General features: G+C 49.3%; 1 long non-coding RNA gene across 1 annotated transcript; it reads left to right on the forward strand.

The window, feature by feature from the left end:
• The first annotated feature begins 1,006 nt into the window (after positions 1 to 1,006).
• On the forward strand, positions 1,007 to 4,386 carry LOC142930826 (uncharacterized). The gene is made up of 2 exons (XR_012946801.1): positions 1,007 to 1,595; positions 3,938 to 4,386. It is a non-coding gene; the product is annotated as an uncharacterized LOC142930826 (long non-coding RNA).
• The last annotated feature ends 3,349 nt before the right edge of the window (positions 4,387 to 7,735 follow it).

The raw sequence follows: 7,735 nt of genomic DNA on the forward strand, positions 1-7,735 counted from the left end.
TATTCACAGTTCAATAAATAAATAAATACTTTGCAACAGCGGTGACTTTTTAAATCCCCGACACAACGCAAAATAAAAGTCCCCGCATTTTAAATTAACGGAGACAAGAACCGTACGGGAATACCTTGCACGACCTCACTGAGACCGCACTCCGGCCTCGCGTTGCGGAGGACACAACCTCTGTCTTCATTTGTAATGAGACAGTTAATTTTACGGTCACCATCACAATAACGTTCATGGTGCCATCTCTCTTGACGATTGACTTCGGAATAAACAGAAACTCCAAGCCGTAATGGGTTGGTGTCGGCTGCATGGATCTTGGCTCTTGTTTCCCAGAATCATGGCGTAATTTTAAGTGCTGTGGTGCTGGGTTTTTCAAGTCATTGTGGATTGTGAGTTTAAAGTTGCTTTAATTGTTTTCCATCTCAGCATTGGACAGGTGTGCCATAAGGCCCTGAGGTAATAATTACAGCTCTTTATTGTTTAGAGAATGTGGTCGTCGAGTGAGAATGTAGAGTCCAAGGTGATTCCAATGATGTTCAAGTGATTTCCGGGGCTGATGGTGGAGCTGGCGATGAGTACATTTTGGGGCGCCGGCGACGCCGTGGTGAGCCGCTGCCTGGTGCCTTTGTAAAATGTCTCTCAAACTTAGTTTGAATTTGAGAGGAAGGAAAGGGTTAGCCACTTGATCGTGTGGAATTCAGGCACCAACCACTATCGGTGGGGCGAGTGCCAGTTGTTACACCGGTGGTGGCTGCTGTGAGACCAGAGTGGCGGTGGCTGCTGTTGGACTGGCGTTGGAAGTGGCTGCTGTGGGATAGGCGGTGGCGGCAGCTGCTGTGGAACTGACTGCAGCTTCTTCCAGACAAGCGGTGGCTGCTGTGGATCTGGCGATGGTAGTGGTTTCTGTTGGACTGGCGACAACTGCTATAAGATTTGGGGGTGGAGGCGGCTGCTGTTGGACTGGCAGCGGCTGCTAGGAGAGCTGGGTGGTGGTGGTGGTGGTTGCTGTGGGACTGGCGACGGCTTCTTCGAAACAAGCTGTAGTGGTGTTGGCTGCTGCAGGACTGGCGGTGGCAGTAGCTGCTGTGGTGCTGATGGCAGCTTCTCCAAGACAGGTGGTGGCTGCTGTGGATCTGGCGACAGCAGTGGTTGCTGTTGGACTGGCAGTGGCTGCTGTGAGATCAGGGTGGTGGCGACTGCTGCGGAACTTGCGGTGGTTGCTGTTGGACTGGCAGTGGCTGCTTGGAGATTGGGGTGGTGGTGGTGGTGGTGGCGGATGCTCTGGGACTAGTGGTGGCGGCCGCGGCTGTTGCGTGCCTGGCGTTGCCGGTAGCAGCTGCTGCTGCTGCTGTTTCTGCTGTCGCCCTTGCAGTTGCTCCGGCAGTTGTTCCCGTTGGGGCGGTTCGCCATCTTGAGTTTCTGGAGATAAATAAGATGAGGGTGCTCAAGTCCGAACCGCTCGACACTGAGTGAATGAAACAAAACTGGTCTCAAGTAGAAACAAGAAGATTGCTGTACTTCACCGTTCCTCTAATGTAAAATGATGCACTGTCAGGGTTTACAGTCTCCCCGGGCAGTTCCACACACGCGGGGTAAGTTTCAAAACCATCCTTTACCTTGCACGCCGGTGAAGAGAGCTGCTGTTCAGTGACGAGGTCCTGGGTCTCCATCACCGAGCGGGAACGTTTGATGCACAACCTGGACTTCGCCTTGACGTGCTCCAGCGGGCGGTAGCTGTCCGCTGGTGGCGCATTCAATTCTGGGGACCTGAATGCCGGCACCACACATCGCAAACTGCGGTTAACACCACCGCTCGCTCCACCGCTGAGCTGTCTGGCCGGACATCCATCACGGCGCTAAGCTCCAAATTAGTCGGAACAACTCAACTGCCTTTCAAGGAGACACTGCTGCTGCGGCTCGCGCAAGACAATATCTGTGCAGCGAGCTGGTCTGGGGGGCGGTTGTAAGCGGAGGTCAAAGCGGATGGGAGAGAAGGGCAACTTACCGAATATAGAAGAGCATGTAGGCCTGCTCATTCATCACAGCCTTGGTGTCGACGTGCCGCACGATGGAGTCGTTCATACGGCACCATTGTCCATCGCTGATCTGTGCACAGTTAAAGCACAGCTGCACTTGGTTACAATGTTTACAAAACCGCACCCAACATTCTCCGCTCATGTAATAACAACGCACGATACAGTCGAGACAAAAAGTTCCTCAAGAGCATCGCCCCAACGTCAGAGCTGCAGAGCGTGCTACGGTTGCTATGATGGTGTTGAAGTTACGGTACGGTTTGCCAGAACACATCACTGCATCGATAACCTTGGACAAGTTTAATCAAAATCTGAATTTTTATTGAGACTGGAAGGATCTGAGCTACGATGCTCTTTGTCACAGATGTCCAGTAGGGGCGGGTCAGAAAGTTACAACAAACAATACATAAACCGGTAGGAGTGAAAAGTGTAGGAAAGGTAAGCAAGTCACTAAATACAAATAAATAAAGTATATACTGGAAGTAGAAATTGCATAAATACATAAAAACTGAAGAACAGTCGCAAGACTGGCGGTGTTATTTATTTATTTTATTCACTTTATTTTTATTATTTTTCTATCTACGTGACTTTACTGAAAGAACAGAAGAATAAAAATTCCTGCAGTCACGAACGTTTTAAGTCAAAATTTAGTTGCAAGACTGTTTAATTTCTTTCTCCCTATTAGACATTTGTAACATTATGGGCGCATTTGCAGATGTGCGTTATTATTTGATGGTAACAAATGTAATTACCTTATTGTAGCAATAATAATGGCCGCTGTTGGAGTCGGCTCCCTTGTGCACCAGCACCGAGTACAGGGAGTAGATTGCGGGCTCGCCCTGAGACGTTGAGGTGAAGGGTTGCATGTCCAGGTGCTCCGGGTAGGTGATGTTCTACAGGCAGCGCACAGAGACAAACGTTAGAAGAGGAAACGGCAGGGGTGGTGGGGTGGGCAGCAGAGATGGGCACCATCTAAGTTACACGTCAACGTGATGACGTGATGTCTCGCTCATTTGAGCGTTGAAGACGGTGCTCATCTCCTGTTGATAGCCCTGAGCAAGTGGTGGAAATTCTACAGTCATATGACGGGGGGCGAGTCTTTCCGTAGCACTTATTCCAACATGGAGAGGCATTTTCTCCAGCGTTGAACTGACAAGGGCTGTAATAAAATAAATTAATTAGAGCGATGTGGAGGGGCAGAATCGTTACCCGGTTGATCTTGACGCCGTAGAGGTTGTACCGCTTGATGGAGACGGTGAGGACGTTGGGCAGGCGGTGGAGAGCCATCGTCTTCGTCGCTTCCCCCTTGCAACAGCACCTGCACGACAACAACGCCAGACATTGCACGTGTTCCCCAACCGATGAGGGCAAATTTCAAACGACAAGTCTTCTCATTTTTTCTTTACTATTATTTTAGTTAAAAAAACAATACTTATTATTTATTAAATATTTTTTTGTAAAACAAAAATTCTGCGTAGTAATGCATTATTTTGTAATTATTTATCATAATTAATATTCTTCTTTTTATATTATTGTGAGATATATATATATTTAATCTGCAGACTTTTGAAGGGACAAATGTTTTCAGGGTCTCGACACCCGACGGCCCGCTCACCTTGCACAGGTGTATTCATCCAGAATCTCCTCGTTGAAAAACTCTCCAAACGCCTCCACCAGATCCGATGAGTTCTGTTGCCCAACAGAGTGAAAGACAAATGATGACTCTTAAGAAGCATTCCATGAACATCTGCAGAATTATATTGTGACGGCTTCTCCGAAAACCCACATCTTGTATTAAATCGTACGACCTCAATAAACGAGATGACGCACGCTACTGGCAGTGTGTTTGGATGTTAAGTGACTGATAAATGTATGTGTCTGCGTGATGTATGTTGGCACAGAAGGGGGCACAGGTGGTACATCGGCCAGTCATCTCAGTCAACCCATGGCACCTGGGTGTGCCCCGTGACCTCCTGCCAGCGGGCGTTCGACACTTCACGTGGCCTTAAAGTGCACTCAGCCTGGCACAAGCACCGTGGTGACATCACCGCCATTTAGTGGCGAATGGCGGTTGTTGTTGATGTATGCATGTTGAACCTCCTTCGCACCGTACGTACATGTATAACTGTTAAGCGATGGCTTTCTCATTGCTTACATTAATATGGAGTGCAATGTCCAGGCACGTGTCGTAGGTGTCGGAGTGGTTGCAGCACTGCATGCACTCCACTGCAAAACACAAGCACACATTAGGAAGGGACGTCACATGTTACTTAGTCAAACCAAATGCACGCTTCCCACTGACATAGGTAATTGGTACTTTTCACCAACTGGTAAAAGGTTATTCCGTGTGGCACGTGCGTGAGAGTATGTAAACGCTGCAACGCGAGCGCGTCTACACGGTGATGATGCGCTTGCTGCTCACGGTTTACAAGTTGGTAGAGGAGTGCGCACAACTTACCACGTGATCGAAGGTAACCCCCGAAGATCTGGTAAATGAGGGTGGTAGCCTCCGTGTATCTGTCCAGCCTGCCACGTCACAGAGAACGACACCACACGGTGGTTACAGCGGCAGTAGCAGTAGCACCTTTACCGGATGCACACGCGTGTGTGACAGTTACACCATTGCCCGAGCTGTCGATTCACTCTTTCCCTTCAGCACTGCAACGCGTGCTCTGTAGCAACCAAACGTGGTAGCGTCTGCACAGGGCAGCCACATTCACCGCACAGCCACAGAGCTGGGGGCAAGCTGGCAGCCGACACGCGGTGCTGTTGCCCGGCAGTTTTGTAATGCCCAGCGTGCCACGTGCCGCCCGTCAACACGAGGAATGATGTCACGGGGCCACCGACGTCGAGACATCGACCCCCCGATATTTATCGGCAATGTGAAATGCGCAAACAAAAGATGGCCCACGTCAGGGCCAAGGTGAAAGAACCGTGGTGCCAGCTGGGCCGGTCCTCTGCATCTCCCAGGTGTTCACACAAAAGTGTGAGTAGCTTCTCACAGACGTCGAAGGACAATCGTGCAGAAAACCAAGAGGGAGCCGTGAGGTACCGAACTGCAGAACGACTGCCGCAAGTTGACTGGCGCGCGGTACTCACTCGCTGTGGCCATGGAGGCATGAGGCTTGCATGGCATCTACCACGTATCGCAGAAACTCGTGGGCATCTTCCTGTCTCCCAATGCGCAGGTGTTTGGCGATGCCTGCAGAGAAATGGACATAGGGACAAAGTGACATGTACAGGATCTGATGACATCCTTGAAGAGCTCCCCAACATGTCAAAAGGAGCAGTGCAAAGGACTTGGAACACAGATGGCGAAAGATCGCGGGGATAACTTCTCCTCCGAGTGCAAGTTTTAACGTAGTTGTGGGACTCACGCGTGATGTTTTTAGTGATGACCTTGGGTGTCAGCACTCTCTTTGAGTTGTTGAACGTGTTGACGACGTGACGCTCCATGACGCACATCAGGCAAAAGTCGCTCTGTTGGCCTGCGAACGAGGGCACAATACAAAAAAAGATAAGAGTACAAAGTATTGGTAAGGTAAACAAATCACTTTTAAAAAATCTACATTTAAAACTAAACTTTTTTTTTATTTTACCAGATAAAGCCCACTGAGCTATTAGCTTCTTCAGAAGCGACCTGGACCACAAATGCTAGCTCAACGAAGTGGCTTATCACGTGGGAAATTTATCGCAGCAAAATAACTGCCAATAACCTAGCCCATGGTTAAACGAGAGTGCCAGGGGGGTACTTACAGGTCCTGCAGTGCTCTTGCAGCAGCAGGTAGTTCACGAGCGGCGGCGTGTAGGCGAGGCACTGCAGCGTGGCGTTGAGGAAGCAGGTGTTCCCCAGGTTGCGCAGGCCGGCACCCTTGCCCACGTCGTTCTCCCACCTGAGGCTCAGCCGCTCCGGCGCAAACAGCGAGAGCCGTGCCGCCGGAATGCCGTCGTCCTCCTCTGCACAAAGGGATCGGTGGTGGTGGAAGCCGGCGTCATCGCAGAGCGCTGCACTGCCGATGGGGCTGGCGTGGATATTCAGTGGCCCCAGCCAGCACCCGTGCTGCTACTCTTAACCACAAAGATTTTGCTCCACATTTCCGTGTTAGGCTCAAGTTCGCGAAAAATATGATTCGCCTGCCACGTGGGCTGCTGGGTGTTTTGAGCCTCCGTGCTACTCATGAAGGGCAACAGCAGTGGCTCCAAAGCGGCCCTTGCGTTGGTAGCTGCCACCCTAACAAGATGCCACAAGGCTGCGTAACCACACGCTCACCTTGGGGTGCAGGCAGCATAGACACGCCGATGTTCTCGTGTGCTGTGGCTGACACGAGGGAGGGTTCCGGCCGGCCATGGGGAAGGCAGCTGGGTTGGGTGCAATGCCTCTCGTCGGCCGCCACCAGCACCTCGTTGGACGAGGTGGGGGCCAAGACCGTGAGGTCGTTACCGGACGAGGTGCCCTCCGCTCCAGCTGCCACAGTCGTGGTTGGGTCCTGCCACAGCAACGCAGTCAACACATCCACAATTACTCCTCCCATCCGGACTGGGATCCCAACACACGTGGGACTGTTTTATCACCAAAAGAAATACAATTTGAGTCCATGAACCGATGCACGATCAAATGTCTCAGAAGTCAATATAGTATTTTTAAAGGAACCCCAATCTCACTTTAATTCGTAAAATACTCTGATGAACGGCCACTGATTAAAGATGAACGAGTTCAATTTGTTGTTATGCATGCTACAGAGAAGGCAGCTGTAGTCTCAAAGAGGTCTTAAATGAATTTCAGGAGGGAAATCGTGCATTCATGTTAATCGAATTCATTTGTAACATTTGATAAAATTAAACGAAATAACCGTCCGTTATTTCTCAAATAAATACAATAACCCAATGTATCCTGATTTTTCGGCCACCCTCTTACAAACGACGTCATGAAGGGCCAACTGTGATGTGCCCTAAAGAAAGCCCATTGCCTGAAACGTCGATTTTATATATTTAATCATACAGTATATATTCAATACACATACAGTTTGGCCCAAAAGTTAAGACATTGTTATTTCATTTTTATTTACCCTCACATAACGTTTTTATCATTTATTTTTAAAGTCAACTTTATACGTATAGTTTTGATGATCTGTGCCGAACGCCTGACACGCTGCGGGTAACGCTGGCTTGGCTTCGTGGATTCCCATGCAATTCTTTTGATTTTCACGAAAGGCTTAGATTAAAAATGTAACTAATTATTAGTTTGTTACCAGAACGATACATTTTCTCCCAAAATATACCAGCGCCTCTTATGATAAGAGCCACGTCTGCCCTCTGTTTTTGTATTTTATCTTTGAGTTTTGTGCACCATTAGTGAGTAATAATAAATAACCCATTCAGTTAATTTGTGCGTGATAATATTTATTTTTTGAACGTCGAATAGAAGTTGAAATAAAGAAGCAGAATCCGCTTTTAATTTGAACTCAGTGCAGTTTCACTTTGATTGCTTTTGCTCGCACTTACGGTGAACATTTGTGACAATTGGTGAACACCGACATCTCCCCTTGCCATCAATAATGAACGGTCACTTTATTTTAATTCGAGTCCGGCCTGTGCTAAGCAGGACTCGTGGGTCAGGCATCCCGGGGGGGGGGGGGGGGGGACGGTTGGGAACCGGAGGGGGACACCCCAGGTCCCCGGGTGGGCGGCTGGGGAGGATT

Source organism: Petromyzon marinus, chromosome 43, assembly GCF_048934315.1.
Source record: "Petromyzon marinus isolate PM22_M1 ecotype Great Lakes invasive population chromosome 43, UKy_Petmar_22M1.pri1.0, whole genome shotgun sequence".
Classification (NCBI taxonomy): Eukaryota; Metazoa; Chordata; class Hyperoartia; order Petromyzontiformes; family Petromyzontidae; genus Petromyzon; species Petromyzon marinus.